The 22,904-nt window shown below is 37.2% G+C and overlaps 1 pseudogene; it reads left to right on the plus strand.

Annotated features, from left to right (window-relative positions):
• Positions 1-20,011: 20,011 nt before the first annotated feature.
• On the plus strand, positions 20,012-22,671 carry LOC139176702 (histone-lysine N-methyltransferase SETMAR-like; annotated as a pseudogene).
• Positions 22,672-22,904: the final 233 nt, after the last annotated feature.

Genomic DNA, 22,904 nt, shown 5'->3' on the forward strand with positions numbered 1-22,904 from the left:
CAACCCACTCCAGTGTTCTTGCCTGGAGAATCCCAGGGACGGGGGAGCCTGGTGGGCTGCCATCTATGGGGTCACACAGAGTCGGACACGACTGAAGCAACTTAGCAGCAGCAGCAGCAAATATTAGCAATCAAGGTAAAAATAAAAGCAAAGAACATGTGGATATTAAGCATTTTTCCAAATATGATCTAATTTATCTTAGATGATATCTGTTAAGTTGGAGCAGAATTGGTCCAGAAAAGCAATAAGATATTGCCGTATTAGGTATTTCATCAGGAATGATTTTTGTTGTACTTGTGCTCAGTCGCTCAGTTGTGTTTGACTCTCTGACCCCATGGACTATAGCCCACCAGCGGCCTTGTCTATGGGATTTTCCGGGCAAGAATACTGGAGTGGGTCGTCATTTCCTTCTCCAGGGGATCTTCCCCACCCAGGAGTCAAATCCACGTCTCCTTCATTGCAGGCAGATTCTTTACCTACTAAGCCATCAGGGAAGCAGAGCTGGTCCAGAAAGGCATTAAGATTGCCTTATTAGGTATTCAGCAGTAGTGGTTTTTACTGTAGGGCACAGAAATCCAGTATGTTCCCTTCCACCAGTATGATCTAGGATCTTTTTAAAAGAGTTTCTACCATTTCTTCAGCTAGATCATTTGTAAGGTTGATGAGATTTGTCAGTGGAAGCTTAGGGAATGATCTTAAAAAGGAGAGCATACAGACTTGGAGTCAGACACATGTAATTCTAAATTCCATATCTGGTCCATAGATGCTGTGTACCCTCAGCTTGTGTGTGTGTGTGTGTGTGTGTGTGTGTGAGAAAAGAGTTAATAATAGCTGTGGGTAGACAGTCTAGTTTGCTTCAGCCTCCTCCTCCTACTCACTCCTGTATTTCTCCTGGCTCCTGGGGCCATTGAACAGCTTCCTATTTTTTCTCCTTCAAATTTATAACCAAGTGAGTGATAGCAATAAGAGTTAGCTGTGTACTAATCAAAATATCAGTTGTAATACTAATAAAAACTAGAGTGAACATAGTTTAGATGTGCAGCCATGGTCGACTTTTTAGTATTCTCTCCAGAATTGGGTTTGTAAATCCAAATCTTACATGGTAAGCTTAGTATATGGTAGAAGCAGACCAGAATACTCTTCCTATAGTAATGTAGGGTAACTGACACCTGCTGTCTAAGCCAGGGAGAAGAGACTGAGCTAAGAAGTACATTCTTCTAAATACACCAGCCTTCTAAGTCCTCCTCCTCTCACAGGATGAGTGAGTAGGTATGGGGAGAGATCAGGACTGTTGAGGCAAAGCAAAGTTCACCATGAAGCCAGGTCCATGAGCTGATAAATCATTTTTTTTTGTTTCAGGTTTCTGTCACTTGCAACTGAAAGACTCTTGACTACATCTCATTCTTTCACTTCATTAACTATGGGTTGGTAATATGCTTTATTATGCTGGAGCTACAACAGTGAGCAAGTTCTTATACTCCAGGACTTGACAGTCTAGCTGGGGGTGTGGATAGTTTGTTAGCTATTGCTGTACTGTGTGGTAGCACCAGGATAGGGTTAAGAACTGGATGCCATGGAAACAAATGCCTCAGATTTGGGCAACAGTAGAATATTTCCTGGAAGGTTTCTGTGAGGATTAAATGAGGAAATGTAGGTAAAGTTCTTATTACACTATTGTTGTTCGGTTGCTCACTTGTGTGTGACTCTTTGCGACCCCACGGACTGCATCACAACAAGCTTCCCTGTCCTTCACTATCTCCTGGAGTTTGCTCAAACTCATGTCCATGGAGTTGGTGATGCCATCTAGCCATCTCATCTTCTGTAACCCCCTTCTCCTCCTGCTCTTGATCTTTCCTAGCATCAGGGTCTTTTCCCATGAGTCAGCTCTTTGCATGAGGTGACCAGAGTATTGGAACTTTAGCTTCCACATCAGTCCTTCCAATGAATATTCAGGACTAATTTTCTTTAGGACTGATTGGTTTGATCTCCTTGCTTTCCAAGGGACTCTCAAGAGTCTTCTCCAGCACCACAATTTGAGAGCGTCAGTTCTTCGGCACTCACTTTTATGGTCCAGCTCTCACATCCATACATGACTACTGGAAAAAGCAGAGCTTTGACCAAATTGGACCTTTGTCAGCAAAGTGATGTCTCTGCTTTCTAATACTCTGTATAGGTTTGTCATAGCTTTTCTTCCAAGGAGCAAGTATCTTTTAATTTCATGGCTGCAGTCACTGTCTGCAGTGATTTTGGAGCCGTATGTCACTGTTTCCAGTGTTTACCCATCTATTTGCCATAAAGTGATGGGACCAGATGCCATGATCTTAGTTTTTTGAATGTTGAGTTTTAACTCAGCTTTTTCACTCTCCTCTTTCACCTTCAACAAGAGGCTCTTTAGTTCTTCTTCACTTTCTGCCATAAGGATGGTGTTATCTGCTTATCTGAGGTTATTGATATTTCTCCTGGCAATCTTGATTCCAGCTTATGCCTCATCCAGCTGGGCATTTTGCATGATGTACTCTGCATATAAGTTAAATAAGCAGGGTGAACGTATACATCCTTGACATACTCCTTTCCTAGTTTTGAACTAGTCCATTGTTCCCTGTCTGGTTCTAACTATTGCTTCTTGACCTGCATACAGGTTTCTCAGGAGGCAGGTAAGGTGGTCTGATATTCCCATCTCTTTAAGAATTTTCCATAGTTTGTTGTGATCCACGCAGTCAAAGGCTTTAGCATTGTCGATGAAGTGGAAGTAGATTTTTTTCTTTGGAACTCCCTTGCTTTTTCATGATTCAACGAAGGTTGGCAGTTTGATCTTTGGTTCCTCTGCCTTTTCTACATTCAGCTTGTACATCTGGAAGTTCCTGGTTCACATACTGTTGAAGCCTAGGTTGAAGGATTTTGAGTATTACCTTGCTAGCATGTGAGATGAGCACAGTTATGCAGTAGTTTAAACATTCTTTGGCATTGCCCTTCTTTGGGATTGGAATGAAAACTAACCTTTTCCAGTCCTGAGGCCGCTGCTGAGTTTTCTCAATTTGCTGGCATATTGAGTACAGCACTTTAACATCATCATCTTTAGGATTTAAAATACCTCAGCTGGAATTCCATCACTTGCACTAGCTTTGTTCATAGTAATACTTCCTGAGGCACATTTGACTTGAGGTGAGTGATCACACCATCGTGGTTATCTGGGTCATTATTTGTGTAGTTCTTCTGTGTATTCTTGCCACTTCTTCTTAATCTCTTCTGCTTCTATTAGGTCCATACCACTTCTGTCCTTTATTGTGCCCATCTTTGCATGAAATGTTCCCTTGGTATCTGTAATTTTCTTGAAGAAAATTAATTGTTTTACTGTAGGCCCTCAGTAAACACTAGTTTCTTTTACTTTTCTCTCTTACAGGGTCACCCTTGAAGGCTAGGAGCTTGGCTCACCTTTGTGTTCCAGTACACAGGATAGTACTTGCCACATTATGGGCACTAAAATAATGACATGCAGGATGGCTGAGGAATTATTTAGCAGTTGCTGAAATCGATCTGACAAGTAGAACCACTTTCAGAAGTTGTGTATCTGATAACTGGTAGTTTCCAAAAAACCAAAATCTTGAATATTTTAGTAGAAATTTGACATATTTGAGAAAAAGGAGACTCTTTTGTGAATATTGCATTATTCCACTTTCCAGCTACTGACAGATTGTCATCAAAATACAACTCTAAGCATTACCACCATCATCACCATTGTAGTAAGCCATGGTTTACAAAGTTTTCCTATGCAGTATGCAGCACCTTATTTCATTAAAAGAAATGTTATTTTAGAAACAGTTTTAGATTTACAGAAAAAAAGTAAACACAAATATTCCCCATACACTCTATAACCACTTACCCCTATTATTAACATCTTGTATTAGTTTGGTATGTTTGTTACAATTAATGAACCAGTTTCCCTGATGGCTCAGCTGGTACAGAATCCCCTGCCAATGCAGGCGATGCAAGACATGTGGGCTCCATCCCTGGGTCGGGTAGATCCCCTTGAGAAGGAAGTGGCAACCCACTCCAGTATTCTTGCCTGGGAAATCCACTGGACAGAGGAGCCTGATGGGTTACAGTCCATGAGGTCGCAGAGAGTCAGACACAACTGAGGGCGCATGCACACACACACATCGATACGTTGTTATTAGCTATATTAATAATACTTATAATATATTGCGTATAATATTAAAATAAATATATAACACATAAACATGTAAATATATACAATATAATATAAATATTAAAATATACATAATATTAAAATATATAATCATATTAGATTATATTATTAAAGATATAATATATAGTTAATGATATAATTATATAATTATTAACTATATATAAAATGAACTATATTATTCTTATTTTCTTATTTTTCACCTAATGCCTTTTTTCTATCCAAGGATCCCATTTGAGATACCACATTACATTTAGTCATTTCAATTATTCTTGGCTGTGACAGTTTTTTAGACTTTGTTTTTAATGATCTTAACAGTTTTGAGGACTACAGGTCAGGAATTTTGTATAATACTTCCTTTGGGATTTGTCTAATATTTTTTCTCATGATGAGACTGAATTTATGAGTTTTCTGGAGGAAAATAAGAGATTCAGTGCCATTTTCCATAACTTCAAGAGTGTATAGTATTAACATACTGATGTAGCGTTTGTCAGATTTCTCCCCTATAAAGTTACTCTTTCTTCCCTTTCCACATTATTCTCCTTACCTTATTTAATTTTCAATCAGAGGCCTGCCTTATTAACCCCCATAAACAGTGGTGATGACATGAACAGAGATAAGCAAGTTGGATAAATCAAAGATTTGTTATCAAGATCAAATAAGTAATGCTTCTAATGTGCTTTGAAATCTGTTAAGCAAATACATTTAATCTAATATTTTTACTGATAGTTCAAAGAAATAAATCTTTTAAGGAATTTGATGCTTTGGTTCATCAAATTTGAAAGAAACTCTGGACAAAAGTCTTCTGATTCATCTTAAAACTTGAGTTTGTTTAAATCACCACCTACTCTCTTAAGTCCAAAGCCAAAATGGTATGCCTTTCTGGTGCATGCTTGTCAATTATGATTTCTGTTGCAGAAATTTTGAACGAGTGCAGAAAAGTAATACTCTTATTTTCTTAGATATTCAGGGCAACAACAGAGGCAAAAATGGTCTGCTTTTACTCCCATTGTCTTCTCATTCCTTTTAACTGAGACTGGAAATATGAGAAAAGGAAAATATGAGGGGAAAAAAGGGATAGGTAGGGAGAGGACCGGAAGATTTAGCTTGGGAGTGGTGGCTCCAGAGTGATTTATTATGGGCCAGGGATAGCTTAGCATTTCTTCCATATTTTTCAGGAAGGATGTGATGAGTTGCAACAACAATCTGGTGGCTATTGCAGACTTGTTTGAATAAATCCTTCTTTATGCTTGCTTCCTTTTAAACTCTGGTTGCATACCTACCTTAAGTTAAATGGCTAATCAGTTTTCTTTTGCCTCCAAGAAGAAACGTCTCTGAGGAGCTTTACAGTTTTACTAGTTCAAGAACATCAACATTTGTCCAGGTTCAGCTTGAACCAAAGGCAGAAAGCAATACTAGTAGTTGCTCTTTGTGAAAATAGCTTCTTTGGGCTTTAAATTATGTCTTTTTCCTTTCCGTCACTGGTTTTCTCCTTTGCAATGGAGTATTTTCTGATTATTTTACCACTGCCCCTCCAGGGATTTCTGCATTTGTGAGACTTAAGGCAATCAAAATGATACTTAATTTTCTTTCCTTGTATGGTAGAGGAGTGTGTATCCCAAACACTTATTCTCTGTGTTCATTAACAAGAGGTATTTGGCGAAATCTGAGGCATCTGATTTGATTTTACTTTGTTGATTTCTTATCCAGAGATTCTGATCTGGGGGTGCTGTTATGAAGAAGGGGGGTGTTTGGAGTAGAGCAGGCAGTGAGACAGAGTGTTTAAGGCCAAGAGCTTTGGAGCCAGATAACCTGGGCTCCAATCTGAACTTTACCATTTACTAGCTATGTGACCCTGAGCAAGTTTAATCTCCCTGTACCTCAGTTTGTTTATCTGTAAATGGTGATAATAGTAGTCTTAACTCAGATCATTGTGAAGATTAAATGATTTAATATATGTAAGACACTGTTTCACCTAGTAAATGTTTTGTGTTTAATGCTTATTAATATTTATAATAATACTAATTCATCAACATATATGCTAATATTCTGTATTTGTCTTCCCTCCCACTTTGCTTGCTGTCCTGACTGTAATCAGCATTATCTGGGCTCACTTTTCAGCTGACTTCATTTTGGTTCAACCAGAGAAGGCCCTGGGAAGACATGAATGTACAGAAGAAAAGAGAGATGTGACCATCTTTTTTTTGCTTCCTTCCTGCTTCCATGTAGCTGTTTCTCCTGAAACAGATGTGTTCCTCCATGATTAAGCTCTTGTTGGACAGCCCCTCCTGTGGCTCAGCCCTGACTGGGCTCCTTTAACACTATTTATTCTTCTTATCCCTTCAACTCTAGAGGTGGCAATGCCCTCCCATGTTTGGGTCTCTGGCTGCCTCATCATGTGTTGTATGTTAGCACAGTTCTTCCCACATCTTTTTTGTTAGTCCCTTCGTTAGCTTCTCTTCATTTGAACCATCTTGGCAGAGTTCTGCTTTCTAATGGGACCTTGACTTACAGAAAATTCTATGACTTAATATTTGGATTTGACAGTTTTGTAATGTCCCAAGTATAAATCTGTTCTTTTCAGTATGCTAGAAAGGTTTCACTAAAAATTTGTGATTATTGCTTGTAAACATTTAACTTCTTTATTTTTATATTACATTCCTGAGACAGGAATTACTCTTTTGGGTACATGCATGTGTGTGTAGATATGTTTCTAACACAGTGCCAGTTATATAGCAGGTGGTAAAAAATAACCCCATAGTATTGAAAGACATTTCTGTTTAAAACGGTGAACATGATGGTTTGCTCCAGTGACATATTAAAAGCTTTGCAACTAAAGCAGCTTTAGTTCCAACCTCTCTACAATTACTTGATAGGGTTTAAAGGATTTATTGCTTGTGAAAGGTGCCAAAATAATAGCATGGAGGAAGAAAATCCCCCAGTCTTACTACAGACTGTGACTGTCCAAGCTTCTGCCTCCTGCCAAAGAGCCCAATGGAGCTGATGGAAAGATTAGCTCATTTTCAACTGAAATTTTGATGTTCTGGGAGAGTGGGCAGTTTCCCTTCCCCTCAGGAAATTCTGTGAAAGAGCTAGATGTTTTCTCTTTCTGAGGATTCTCTTGTATAGCCCTCCTGCTGCATCCTTGAATAAACTCAGCCACTTTTAATAGGAAACAGTTAATTTTGTTTCTATCTACTTTTTTTCCACAAAGAAAAATGCTTATAAAGTGAGTAACCTTGTCAACTGCTGAAATCGTTTGGTGACCTGGCTAATTATAAACAGGGTCCAAGGTACAATTTGTTAGTACCTAGCATCTGAAGTTCTTAAATGCAACTATTGATATAGATATTTAATCCTCATGAGGGCAGAACTGGAAGGTCTCTGTGTGAGTCACTTATGCAAGTAGCTCTTGGAGCTTCATTTTCTTCATTAGTAAAGCAAATGATAATAGTGTCAATCTTTTAGGTTTATTGTGAAATTAGAGATGCTTACAGAGCACCTAGAATGCAAGAAGTGTTCAACAGATGTTAGCAAGGAGTACTGATAAAAGCTAGATTAGAATTTTTTTAAACTGAATATGAATAGAAATAATTACTATGTTTACTTAATCAGTAATGTTTTTGTGTTATAGCCTGTTTATTTGAAAGTAGACCAAGGTTGGCTGTTTCCCTAGGAAGGAGTACTTTCAAGAAGGAAGTTCTTGGGAAAAGACCACTTATCCATACACAAATGGAAATTTTCTAGATAGGGTTAGATTATTGCAACTCACCGAAGGATTGGCAAGCTCCACTAGGTGGTAATGTTGCCATGTGGCCCAGCAAGGGAAGCTGCAAGAAACTGGCTGGATATTATGTGAATATTAAAGATGGGCATTTGGAAATGAATATCAAACCTGCTGAGGGCCAAGTAATATGACTTTTGACTTGTACTAATTGAGAACCAGCTGAGGGCTTGTCTGGAAGACTGTCATATCTATCACATGTGTGCTTTAAGAGGTATTTATAAACACACACACACACACACACACTAGACCTAGGAAATTATGCCATCTGGGATCCAAATTGGAAGAGCAAATTTCCCTTAAGGCGGTAAAAAATATAACATATAATATGATAATTACATAGTGCACACAAGATGTGTTTTGAACTTTACAGAAATAAAGCTTTCAGGCTCAAGTTCTGGTGCCAAATAATAATAACAGCCAGGAGAGAACTATGTCTTGTGGTTTTCTTATAATCCCTTCTGTTCCTCACACGCACCAAATTATGCTTAGAAAAGTGGAGACAATACATACTTTTCAGAGGAAGTTCAGTAAATTGAACTGTGGATCAAAACACTAGTAAAACAACATTGAAAAATCACAATATTTAACTTCCCTTTCAGAGCACACACAGATATTAGGAAAGAGTGAAATATATTCACTTAAACATTATTTTAAAAGTTCCATGTTTGAAATAGCAATTAGATCTTGATTTTCTCAGTCTCTGAATTTTACTTTCAGACAAAGCTTTTTAAAGGGTTTTTCAATGCTTTGTGTCTTCTTCACATATCATAGAACTTTTTTATTTTTCTTTCTCATAATTTCTTTCCCCATATTGTATTTTTTTCCCCCTTTGTACTAGAAATAAGATAGGTGGAAAGGGATGAAACTTCTTTATGATTCCATTTTACTGTATTTCTCCATGATAAGAAGGTAACAATGGAATTCATCCAGCACGTAGCTCAAAATGGAATTAATACATGCAATATATATCCAACTGACATTGTATGTTGAAATTTAGAAACTGTGTAAGTAGATAGTGATTACTGTTAGAATAAATACAAACCTTTAATTTTCCTCCACCAGCCCTTTTCCTTGGCTTCTATTGATGGAGTGTGCCCCTGAGGTAGATGCTCCCTGGAATTGCCCTAATAGTCATGCCTCTTCCCAAGCTGTTTAGATCTGTGAGAAGTAGGTTTTTTACTTCTTTGGGGTTTGACTGACTCCTCCGACCCTGGGACATCCTCAGGTCAAAGGATACCCTGGAATTCAAGTGGTGGAAGTACTGACTTCAGATTTCTAGACCCGCTTTGATCAAAAAAGAAAAATGATCTGTCAAAAACATGGAGATTACTTTGAAAGCAGCCAGTAGCCTAGATATTCTCTTCTATTGAATAGATTAAGACTAGAACAGGTATAAATTGATCAGCTGTGCTTCTACAGTCAGTTTTGGATCATAGGAATGGATTTTTCCAAGAGTGAGCAATACTGGCCCCTACTGTGAGTAAAGTAAGTGTGTGTGTGTGTGTGTGTGTGTGTGTGTGTGTGTATGTATGTGAGTGGGGAGACTTAATCAAGAAGCTGGAATTATTGTAATTTCCTCTGAGTCTGCATTTAAAATTGATTCTAAATGCTATTAGCTTTTGAGGTGAAGGAAGGAGGAAAGGGAGTAAAAGGTTAATTGCTGAGGGTAGACACATAAAAAAATAGTTCTTTCACAGGACACTTGAGAGTCAAATTTAAATCCAGATGAAATTTGAAATGTCTTCTTGACCATTTTCCTTCTTGCGTTGAGAACCTGTGTGTGTTACGTCTGGATCTTGCTTTTATAGACGTTTGAAAGAAATTCCAAGTGCTGATTAGCCTACCAAGGTGTTTGAAGCCTACTTGAGATATCATAAAATTTTGTGTGCTTACTGTTCTACACTTATGGAACAAAAGCAAATATAATTAAATAAAGAAATGTATAAAATGTTTCTGGTCATATTTAACTTACTTGATCTTTGGGTAAGGAAATTTTTCGTACGACCAGCAAATGTTTTACTCTGCCATAGTTTAAGAAGTGTAGTTATAATATACCATCTACTTTTTGTCTGTGAATTTTTTACATTTTTAAGAGAAGGAGAGCACCATAATATTTAATGCAATCATGGTGGTCTCATTTTCTTTAAATTCTGAAGGACACCATAGCTGCCAATGGATAAAATTTCTTTGGGGAGCAGAGATAAATTTCCACATAGGATTACTGTGCAGTAAAGTCAGAAATCTGAAGCACATGAATTAAATGGTTAAGCAGTGCTTGCGAGCTGTGATATCAGAGGAAATAACTGCTATTAAGTGAAAGCTGAACAACATTGTAGCAGGGGGAAAAATTTCCTCATTTTCATCAGCTAATCATCAAAACAGTTTGACACTAGCCAGGGAGAGCCAAAAAATATGGAAACAATTATTGAGTTAAACGAAATATCACAAAATTATATGTTATTTTGCATTTTGGATTTTTAAGGTAAACGCGTTTCATGAAGATTGTATTATGTATTTACCAAATAAAAGAAAAAGGTTAGGCGTGGGTTTAAAGGCAAAGGTAAGAAATGTGATATCTTAAGATACCAGTGGAAAAGTGTATGGATTATTGTTACTTCCACATGCATAGTTCTATTTAAAATCCCACTGTTGATTGCCTGCATTATTAGGCTGGAATAATCACTTCTATGATGGAGTAAAAGCGGTTTCTCTGACGAGAAAAAGATGCCTTCCAAGTCTGGTTGGAGGTTTGATCAAATGCATATAGTTAACTTTGTCTTAAACTAAAAAGTGATGGTTATTGTTGTTAAATCTCAAACTGGTTTTTACTTTTATACAACTACTATACATGCTACCTGCATTAATACTACAATAACAAAATCATGTTTCCTGCTATTTCAAGAAATCTGAAGTGGTGATGAAAGACATTTCCTACCAGTGATGTCAGTGGTTATTTAATTGCCATTAAGGTGGTAATGAAAGTCTTGTCACTTACCCATGATGAAGTATTTGTGATCAGATTGTACTAAACAAAATGGCTGCCATCATATTAGATGTTCTTTTTAAAAACTAGGTTTTCATTACTCTAATAATGTTAGCAGAGCAAACTGAATTATGTTTGGCATTAGCTTTTGAATTATTACCCCTAAATAGTATATATATATATTAAAAAAAAATTGGATTAGCTTATGTTTCCATTATGAAGTAAAGTCGCTCAGTCATGTCCGACTCTTTGCAACCCCATGGACTGTAGCCTACCAGACTCCTCCCATTAGATTTTCCAGGCAAGAGTACTGGAGTGGGGTGCCATTTCCTTCTCCAGAGCATCTTCCCAACCGGGGGATCGAACCTGGGTCTCCTGCATTGTAGGCAGACACTTTACCGTCTGAGCCACCAGGGAAGTCATGTTTCCATAGTAAGGATAAGATAAATTTTTTTTTTTAATGTGAAGAAAAAACTCACTTTTCATTTTTGAGGTAAATATAATTTGCTCACCCTAGATCTCACATTTACTCTGTTTTGTCAATTTTGACTACTAGTATCATTATCATTATTATTTTTTTCTGAGCACTAGACCTGTACTTAGGTCACACCCATGGAGCATAAAACAAATTAAAATTTTCAAGTTGCTTTTTCTTTTGGTTTGAGATATAAATATAGGGGTATATAATGGTCCTGTCTTTTATCACATTAATCTTGGTATTTCTTATTACCTGGTTAGCTGCTGTCTCTAATCCCTGGAAGGCTTCTATATTCTGGGGAATATTGGGAAAGAAAGAAAAGAAATGAAGACCACAAAACAAGAAGAAAGATTATATCAATTCAGATGTGAAGAAGCAACATTAATATTGGAATAAGAGAAATTTTCCCATGATTCAAACTCTAAAGGAGGCTACTGATATTGAAGATATTGTGGTAAGTTGGAAAAAAAAAAAGTCACAAAATATATCAGAGGTGGAATCTACTTTCTCTACAGTTCAGTCAGGGTGGGTTTGATAATATGACTTATCTCAGTTAACAGAACTTTGGGAAATTGATTCAGGTAGAGGTTTGAGGAGTGTGTTTATGTTTGAGCTTACCCTGCCTTGCTGGTCTCTGCAGTCCTAAGACAGCTGTGTGTTAGAATGAAATGCCATGTGGAATAGAGACAAGCTGTCCTAGCTCTGGTGTCCCTCGGCCAACTAGCCAGCACTGGTGCCAACACTCGGACGCATGAGTGAACCATCAAAGATTATTCAGTGCCAGGCAAGTTGGCACACACTAGAAGATCTGCTCAGCCAATGTACAGAATCATAAGAAATAAAAATGTTACTTCAAGCCATTAAGTTTTGGGTAATTTTGTATGCAAGCAAAAACTAGTTGATACAAATTAAAAAATGGAGCATTTTAGATAAAATACCATAATTTTTTTTGTTGCTGCTTTTAAATTGCTTTTTGGAAAAAGTGCTTCAGTGAAAAACTTAGTTTTAGGTTTCACAAACTCACTGTAGCTTAGATGCTGTGCTTCATTGCTCAGTCGTTTCTGATTCTTTGCAACCCCATGGACTGTAGCCTGCCAGGCTCCTCTGTCCATGGGGATTCTCCAGTCAAGAATACTGGAGTGGGTTGCCATGCCTCTCCTCCAGGGGATCTTCCCAACCTAGGGACAGAACCCAGGTCTCCCACATTGCAGGCAGATTCTTCATCATTTGAGCTACCAGGGAAGCCTGTAGCTTAGATAGACCCATTCTATAAAGATTCAGTGACTTGAGTCATTCTAGTTGATTACTATACATTTCTCTTGAATTCCTGAATGCTTTAGTTAGCTTTGTAAGAATTGGTTGCAATAATCAGTCAAGATATTATCACATATTCTATTAGTTTTTTCATTTCAATTTTGCTATTGTATTTTTATAACATTTTTAAAATGCGCAATTGAGAACTTTTGGAAACCAGACACATTAGCTTCTGCTAATTTAATGTGACACATCATACATATAAGAAACAGCACTAACATATTTTTTACATCCCATTTGAATTTTTACCAAATCCTCAAAACTAACCAAGAGAGACTTTGCTGTATATACTGTCAATAAGAATTATATTTCAGGTGTTTGTTTAGAGTATATTCTCCTTTTACCTACTGGGAAATATCCAGATGATTAAAATTAATTTATATTTGAATATAGGCTCCCTAATTTTTAAAATTGATTAACTTAGGTTGTTGACTGAATGTGAGACTAGGAAAATTCAAGAAATTGCAATGTTCAGGAATTGTATTTATCTTATTCTATGGCTTTCTTGTCTATTATTGCAAAATTGGGCATTTTGGTCAAGTACACAAAATAGTTTCCTTTGGAGTAGGTTGATTTGAAAACTCAAATTTCAGGGATGACCAGATGATTTCTTTTTTGGTCTCAGATGTTCAGAGTTGCAATCTGTTCCTTTGGACATAAGCTTTACCAGATGACCAAGATCTTTGTAAACAATTTACTCTATAATTCTCTTTGTTAGATAATAAGTTTTGAAATTGCCATCTAAAATCTGGAATAGTTACCCATCCAGACTAGTAACAACTTTGCATTTTCAAAGACTAAGTATAATTCATGCTAAAAGTCATTATTTGGTAAAAAATTATATGGAATGAGTAGAGAATTCTTTCTTAGGTATGAGAAATCAGAAAATATTAAAATCCCGAGTTTAAAATATGACTCCAGGTTTTATTGCTAGTGATTTCAAGTTAAATCTTTTAACTGTGTATCAAGGCAACTGAGAGGACAAAAAGCCATGTTTGTGAATATAGTGGACTCAAATATAGCAGCTCAGGGTATAAGAAAGCAGGTCCACTCAGATCTGGTTTCATGTTAAAGACTATTCTGTTGTGACATACTCTTATCAGTTTCGTAGGAAGCAAGGTTATATTTTCTCAACAGTAGGTGTAGACATTCTGTTCCCTTTCTGCTGAAAATAAGGAACTTTTAAGTTTGTTTTTGGTGGAGGAGGTGAGATTGTGTGTGGTCATTCTTTTAATAGGAATGAATAAGAGCGAATCATTGACCAGTGAGTACATCATACAGTTCTAGTGCTGATACAACAAATCCCAGATAATTGTATTTTGAAAAAAAAAAGGTGTAATTTAGGGCTAGATTATTGGACTTAATCTGCTGAATTGTGTAGCCTTCAACAAATCACTTAACTTCAATATAACATGTTTTGAAATCCTTAGATAAAAGTCCTCATGTCTAAAATAGAGTATCAGATTAGATTCTCATTGTGTATAATACTCAGGGGAAATTTTGAGAGCATTACATAGAATGAGAATTTGGCATAAAAGTATTATTATGGTTTTGGGAACTAAGTGCGCATGTTCAGGATTTATGATCCTTAACATTGCAGCAGCTCTGGATGATGGGAAAACATTCAGTTTTCTGTGGATGTTTTGAGTGCTGAAGAGACTAGGTAAACATAGAGAGAGATGAACAAGATTCCTTAGTAGTCTGGCAATTAAAAAAGAATCATTTGTGTGTTGATTTATCAGCTTTGATTCCTAGTGAGGGATTCGGAAGTAGTTACATGAGTGAAACTGGCATTTGAAATGTTTCCTTTCATGGACATCATGCTTTGGACATGTTTGATTCTTGGAGAAGTGCCAGGGGATGACACTGAGGTGGCACTATGCTTCACAGTATCAGACGCATCTTAGTCTGAATGCCTGGGGTCAGATACCAAGGTGCCTGAGGATTTCATGTAACCCTTTGGAAGGAGGGTCATTCTTTAGTGGTGTAAAATCTGTTTTTGTTTTTGTTTTTTTGCCTGTTATAAATCGTATATCTCTTATATCCATAAACCACGGTGTGATGATAAGATAGGATGATATGAGGTTGATGTTAGATTGGACATTCAAATAGAGCTGTCATCAGAAATGTAAAAGTGATAATCCTGAGACCTAGGCCTGACACTGTACTGCTCATGGGATTAGCCCAGTGATTGCTCTGGAAGGCAGGATATGATTTTATTCCAGTCACATGGAGGAAGCTTAGTGAAAGAAACTGAAAACATTTCTAGGTTCTTTGAATCATTCAGATTTTTGCTGTGCACCTACTTTGCTCCAGGCACTATGCCTGGTTTAGGGATATGATGGTTCTGTAGAATGATGCTTAATGATACTGCTGCATTGGAGGTAGCTACTCTTCTAAATAATTGTTGTTTTTAATAAGTGCATTTCATGTGAAGTGTAAACAGTCTGTATGTTGTGCTTCATTTTATAATAACGTGCTTCTACAAATATTGCAATCTGATTTGGCCCTAAAAATCCTTCTGGGATCAACTTATTTGATTTGTTCAGTAAGTGTTTACTCAATTAACCTTTATTTTGAATCATTTTTAAGTGCTCGACACTTTCCCACTAAGTTCAAATTGCATTTATCCTCAGATTAGTATCTATAACTGCAATGAGACTGCTCCTGATACTTGTGACCAGACTAAAGTGTTTGCTTTTACTCGTTCCTGCACGCTCATCAACATGTCTGTTGCTTGGTATTCTGGTATGCTTGGTATGCTCATTTGATACTATGTGTTGTTCATTATTTTCCCATATTCTGTCCAACAGAGTCATCTTGTTGTAGGTAACAAATATATTAATCCAGCATCTTTGTGCAGCTAAAATGCTTTGCCCTGAGGAAACCCAGTGTCTACCTTCTGGGTGCCTGCAGTTAAAAGAGGGAGCAGATAAGTAAACATTTGTAACACAGGATGATAAATGACACAATAGATATAAACATGGGATTTTGGGGAAACACAAAGATGGATCACTTAACTCGGACAAAGTTTATCAGGATAGGATAAAACTCACTTGTATTACTTATTATTGCTGTATTACTAAGTACCATAAAATAAATGGCTTAATAAAATAATAAGCATTTTTTTGATCTCACAATTTCTCTGGGACAGGAGTTTGGGTGCATTTAGCAAAGCGGTTCTAGCTGAGGGATCTCAAATGAGGAAGTATTGAGATATTAGCTTAGGCTGCTGTCATTTAAAGGCTGAACTGGAGGTGGAGGATCTGTTTTTGAAATTCATTCACTTAGCTTTTGAGTCTGAATTGTTTGTTAGTGGGAGACCTCAATTCCCTACTGTGGAGGCTTTATCAGGACTCCCTGAATGTTTTCATGACATGGATACTGGCTTCCTGTAGCGTTAGTCATCCAAGAGAGACCAAGGCAGAAACCCTACTGTTCTTTATGATCTAGTATTGGGAACATCCAACCTGCACTTTTGTAGTGTACTATTGGTATCAACAAGCTGGCCTGGTAAAGTGAGGGAGGGGATAGCCCACAGTGTGAATACTGGGAGGTGAGGATCACTGGGCATATGTTGTACAGATTTCTGTTACTACTACTCTTTGAATCATGTGGAATAACAACAAGATGTTAGCAAAACAGTGGATACAGATGCTTCTTCACTCAGTGCTACTGATATATTAATTCTAGTGGTGGCACTGACAGTTAATAGGTTTCAGACAATATCACAGAAAAAAGTATTTGCTGCTAAACCTCAGAATTACAAAGTAATTGTTCTAATAATGTTGCTGAGATACTGTGTAGCTTCATGTGGAGCTCTGTTTCCCTGGAGGTCTGACAATTAGCCGTTTGCATGTTCTGGCCCATATTGTGTGTAGCAGCTGTAATGTGAGTTTCAAGTTTATCATGCAATGGTCTGATTACTACTCAATAATGTAAGTGTCCTCCAGATCCTATCTCAGAAAAGTGGTGAAGCCAGTAAATATTTGGGACTTGAAGCCTGAAACCTTTCTTTTGTTAAATAGGGAATGTGGATATTGATGATTAAAAGTTGATGCTCATTATATTTAATTGATAGAAGTGTTTTGCTAATACCATTTCCAGTTTTATGGTTGTATCAAAACATGGTTTAGGGACTTGCCTGGTGGTTCAGTAGTTAAAACTCCACGCTCTCAATGTAGGCGGCCCCATTTGGATCCCTGGTCAGGGAACTAGATCGCACATGCCACAATGAAGATCGAAGATCTTGTGTGCTGCAGCTAAGACCTGGTGCAGCCAAATAAATAATTTATTTATTTATTTATTTAAAAAATTTTTATTTTATTTTATTTTTTTGCTCTTTCAATTTTATTTTTTTTTTATTTTTAAACTTTACAATATTGTATTGGTTTTGCCAAATATTGAAAAACATGGTTTAGAAAGGAGCTTCAACTCTTCTTAATTCTAATTAGTCCAAAAAGTCACCCTACGTAAATTTGCCATCTAAGTACAGTGTGCTTCTACTATAAATTTTACTTCAAGATTCTGGATTCAGTCTTTCAAGTGCCTTATATATAGAAATTGGGGCTGCTGCCATTCCAGACCATCACTTGCCTGCCTGTGTTAACATGGTTCCACGTTAACATAGCTCAGACTTTGCAGCTTGTTGAACTTTGGCATCTTCATTTATCCATGTAAGATCTGACCCCTTTCTCCCAATTTGTCATTATGGGTGAGCTCTGAATTGATTGTGATTATAGAACATTTTCTGCCTGTGTCTTGATTGTAGCACAAATTGGTTATTAGCCTTCCCATTTAAAGCAGACTTCCTGCTTTACAACCACTCTGACGTGCTGAGAGAGCCCACAGTTTCAGTACTAAGGCTTGCTAGAGTCTAATGCACTTACTATAGTATTTTCCATAGTTTGACACCTGAGGAAAGCAGAACTGCATTCATGAACAAAGGTCCAAGATGCAGAGATTGCTGAGTATATATATTCTATCTTCTTCATATAACTTATCTTCCCTTAGTCTCTGTAGGAACCCCGTCACTTATAGCCTCTTTGTGTATAGTCATAGTGATTTGTTGTTTATCCTGTTTTTAATACAGGCACTGGGACATATGTTCATCAACTTAAATTTGTTGTGTAATTTGGACACACATTCAGTTTCATCTCATACTTCTCCCAATGTCTTTTTTCCTTCATTTTTTTACCTATATAAGACCATATTCCCTCTTCTTGGGGATATTCCTTTTTCTGTATTTCATTTCTCTTGACTGCTGTCATATTTGTTAGACTTCTGTCTTAGTTTTGAGAAAAAAGTTGGGCAGGGAAAACTGGGGTATCCTTTCAATGCTGGAGATCTGAAGACCCTGGGGAACTGGGAACTCTGAGTGAGAAAGAATAGGATATTAAGAAAGTCAAAAAGCTTCAGGAAAGTTTGGAGACTTTGATATAGAATTACACCCATAAAATTCTTCAGCTCTTTCACACCCTTATGGTATGTATTCTCTCTTTTCCAGTTCCTCTGAATTGCCAGCATGTCTCCTTTTACTTCTTATTCATACATATTTCCCCATGGACACTGGGAGAGTCCTCAATCTAGAAGCAATCTGACCCTATTACCTATTTCCCTCAGTCTATATATCTGCCTTGCAATATAAGTGAGGCCAGACTCGAATAGATCAGTTACTTATCTCCCCTGGCCACATCCAGGTTCTTTCCTCTGATATAAGAGAGAGGGGAACCACTGGGACTATCTTACACAAATGAAACTCTGTTTATCACTGGGCTATTCACTTGTAGGTAGCTCTGGGGCTCTTTCAGATGCTTCTGAATTACCTAGCCAAGTTCCTAATTTACCTATTGAATGTTGGTCAAGTAATATTTCATGATGGAGTCTCTAACCCTTTCTTTGCCCCTTGCAGTGTCCCTTTAAGCATTATCTATTTTGATAGTCAACTTATCTTTAGGTATTATTGAGATTTCTAGTACATGACATTTTACTTTTTTCGTTCCTACATCTTATTTTCTTAATGCAAGGGGAAAATATCTTGAAACAATAAGATTTGGAATCTCTGTAAGTTCCTGTTTCTCTCCTTAGTTACATTTTTAAACTACCCTGCCTCTGGTCTGGAGTCAGAAAACTAGAGCCACTAGCTCAGATTTCATGAGTCCCATAAGGTCCAGTTCCGTCATCACTCCAACCCCTGTCAGTAATTTTGTCAGAGAAAATTGTGATGAGCAGAGGTTCACACCCCCATATTTACCACTTTTGCACGCATTGGTCTTGATGCCTTTTTCCTGTTTTAGAGGAAAGGGCAAGTGCAGTGTAGACCATGTGTTTTGACACCATGCAGACAAAATTTGAAACATGACTCTGAAACTTCCTATCTGAGAAACAGTGGTTGAGTTATTTATCATCTAAAAAGTGTCCTCGTGCAAATTGAGGATAATGGCCATTGGATGGGTTTGCTTAAATAAAGTAATACATTCATATGCCTAAGAAAGTGCTTGGAATCCAACAGACTACCAATAATTATCAGCTTCATTCCTTGCTCCTTACCTCTTCCCAACTGAGACTGCTGCATTCTTTTGGGATCTTATTCTAACAGTCCTATATTCTAGGATCCAGCCCTTCAACTGTGTTCTCTTTCATAGTAGAGATTTCTGTTTCTACCCTGATTTTCCATTTAGCGATTGCTCCAGTTCCCTTTTATTTATATCCTAGCTTATTGAAAAGTTTATCTAAACCATCAAGTCCAATTTATTACGGATCAGTGATTGTTTGACTTACACCTTCATCTGACTTTGAAATTGCTAACACCAAGGTTTCTAGTACCTGCCGAATTGACAAATGGATACTTTTCAGTCCTTGCCTTCCTTGATCTATTAATATGTATAGTGTATTATAACACTTACTCATTCTTTAAAGTTGTTTGCTATTTTAGATTCTTCTGTGCCTGAGTACTGCCATATTCTCCTTATTAACTTTATTCTGCTGTCTACTACTTTACATTGGTATGCCAGTCTCCTCTCCTTTATTCTCTTTCTCTATGCCTTTCACTCTTGCTCTCTCCCCTTTCTCTTTAATTCACTTCTCCCTGGGTGTTTTCTACTTCCAAATGCAGGATACCAACTGGATGTGGAATATTCACTGAGAGACAAAAAGAACAGGTCATGATTGCATAAAATTGCACAGATGAATCTCAAAAACATTATTTTGAAAGGAAGAAGCCAAAAATACAAAAGACTAAATACTGTATGCTTGCCTTTACATGAAGTTCATGAATGGTCAGAATATATGCTGTTAGAAATCAGAACAGTGTTTGCCTGTTGGGGGCCTGGTGATTGACTAGAATGGTTCCTTGCAAACTTTCTGGGGTTGATGGACATGTTTTATATTTTGACTGGAGTGTTTGTTCCATTTTTCAAAATTTATTGAACTTTGTACTTGAGATCTGGGCATATCATTGTATGTGATATTAGGTTGGTGCAAAAGTTATTGTTTGGTAGTTTTTGCATTGTTGAAGTTTGCCTTTTAATATTGGAATACATTCTTAAATAAAGGTAGGTATATTATACATCATTTTAATGTGCATTTCTCACTTTATTTTTTTTTACTGATAACTTATTAGTTGTTGTTTATTCTATATTTATTTTAGACTATGGAAATGATGTTAGACAAAAAGTAAATTCCCAAGCCATTTTCTTATTCCAGTTCAAAATGGATTGTAAAGCAGAAGAGACAACTCACAACATCAACAATGCATTTGGCCCAGGAACTGCTAACACATGCACAATGCAGTGGTGGTTCAAGTTTTGCAGAAGAGACAAGAGCCTTGAAGATGAGGAGCATAGTGGCCAGCCACCGAAAGTTGGCAGTGACCATTTGAGAGCCATCATTGAAGCTGATGCTCTTAAAGCTACACAAGAAATTGCAGAAGAACTCAGTATCGACCATTCTATGGTCATTTGGTATTTGAAGCAAACTGGAAAGGTGAAAAAGCCCAATAAGTGAATGCTTCATGAGTTGACTGAAAATCAAAAAGATTGTGTTTTTGAAGTGTCATCTTCTTTCATTCTGCGCAACAACAGTGAACCATTTCTTGATCAGATTGTGATGTGTGACAAAAAGTGGATTGCATATGACAACCAGTGATGACCAGTTCAGTGGTTGGGCTTAGAAGAAGCTCCAGAGCACTTCCCAAAGCCAAACTTGCACCAAAAAAAGGTCATGGTCACTGTTTGGTGGTCTGCTGCTGTCCTATCTACTACAGCTTTCTGAATTTTGGCTAAACCATCATATCTGAGAAGTATGCTCAGCACATCTGTGAGATGCACCCAAAACCACAATGCCTACAGCTGGTGTTGGTCAACAGAATGGGCTCAATTCTCCATGACACTGCTGACTGCATGTCTCATAACCAGCACTTTAAAGTTGAATGAATTGGGCTACACAGTTTTGCCTCATCCATTCATTTGACCTCTTGCCAACCAACTACCACTTCTTCAAGCATCTTTACAACTTTTTGCAGGGACAATTCTTCCACAACCAAGAGGATGCAGAAAATGCTTTACGAGAGTTCATCAAATCCAGAAACACAGATTTTTACACTATAAGAATAAACATTTCTTGTTGGCAAAAGTGTGTGTTCGTAATGATTCCTATTTTGATGAATAAGGATGTATTTGAACCTAGTTACAATGATTTGAAACCGCAATTACGTTGTCACCAACCTAATATTTACTTCAAAAAAGGAAAGAGAATTGAGAGAGGTAGAGATGATTGTGGGCTTCCCAGGTGGCACTATTGGTAAAGAACCTTCCTGCCAATGCAGGAGACTTAAGAGATGTGGGTTCGAAACCTGAGTCGGGAAGATCCCCTGGAAGAGGGCACAGCAACCCACTTCAGTATTCTTGGCTAGAGAATCTTATGGACAGAGGAGCCTGGTACAGAGGCTGTAGTACATAGGGTCACCAAGAGGCGGATATGACTGAAGCAATTTGGTATGCACAGAGATGGTCGTAGAAAGCAAAAGTTATCCCCTCTCCTCAGTATTCTTCCCCATCTCCCATCAGAGTTTCAAAGTGTTTTGTATTAAGCAGAATTTGTCTGCTTCATTAGAGAGTGCTTTTGACTAGGACATAGATTTTATAGTTTAGGGGGTTGTCCTAGAACTGAAGAAGTATGAAGGAAAGACACCTCCATATGCTGATCCTAAGTTGAGGCTGACACTCAAAATGTCAGATATTTAGTTGGGTGAAGGGAAAAATGTTTACCAGCTTTATATACAGTTTAAACACTGAATTAATGGAACTGTGTGCTTGAAGTACTTGGTTTTTATGTTTCAGATCTGTTCAGCATGCTAGGGGTAGAAAGAAGATTGGAAAGGGAAATATGTTGCCAAATTCCGTATGTGTACAGTTATTTGAGGAAATTCTGGTAAAAATGCACTGAAGGCTAAGTACATTTACTGACATCTGTTATTATAATGCCAGGAGCTCTGATATAAACCAGGAAATGTAAATGCAGCCCTACCCAAGTGGGAAATATTCACTTGCCTGTTTAAGTAATCAAAACATAAAATATAATTTCTAAAACTCAAGATACCTTAAAATATATGTGTTGATTTAGTGTACTGAGTTCAAGACTGAGGTAATGGGGCAAAGCATCCTGACTGGGTCTGACTGACTCACAGATCTCCAAGTGATCTGCCATACTGTGTAGATTACTGTATTTTTTTCTGGCAAGAGGAGCCTTTGATTGGTAACATCTTCCCTTACATTCAGAAACAGCAGGTAGTTACATATGATGACTTGTATCTTTTTAAAGAGGTCATAGGATATATGTTGATTGTGAAAGTTCAGTATATGATAAAAGATGTTTCATTCTCTTTATATTTCATAGAGTCACTTGACTCTTACTCTTGGTTATTTCGTTAGTTATAATGAACCAGTGTTGTTTTTTTTTTTTAATGTCAAGAAACCATAAAGATAGTTCTGGGAAAGCAAGAAGAATAAGAAAGAGTTTTCTGTTTTTTTTTTTTTTTTTCCTCCATTTGTTCTAGTTGTCTTATTGAAAGATTTGTATCTAGATTGAACTTTCTTCCTTGTTACTCTGTTTTTGTCTCATCCTAGTATTTCCTCACTGT

This window comes from Bos indicus, chromosome 17, assembly GCF_029378745.1.
Source record: "Bos indicus isolate NIAB-ARS_2022 breed Sahiwal x Tharparkar chromosome 17, NIAB-ARS_B.indTharparkar_mat_pri_1.0, whole genome shotgun sequence".
NCBI classification, from domain to species: Eukaryota; Metazoa; Chordata; class Mammalia; order Artiodactyla; family Bovidae; genus Bos; species Bos indicus.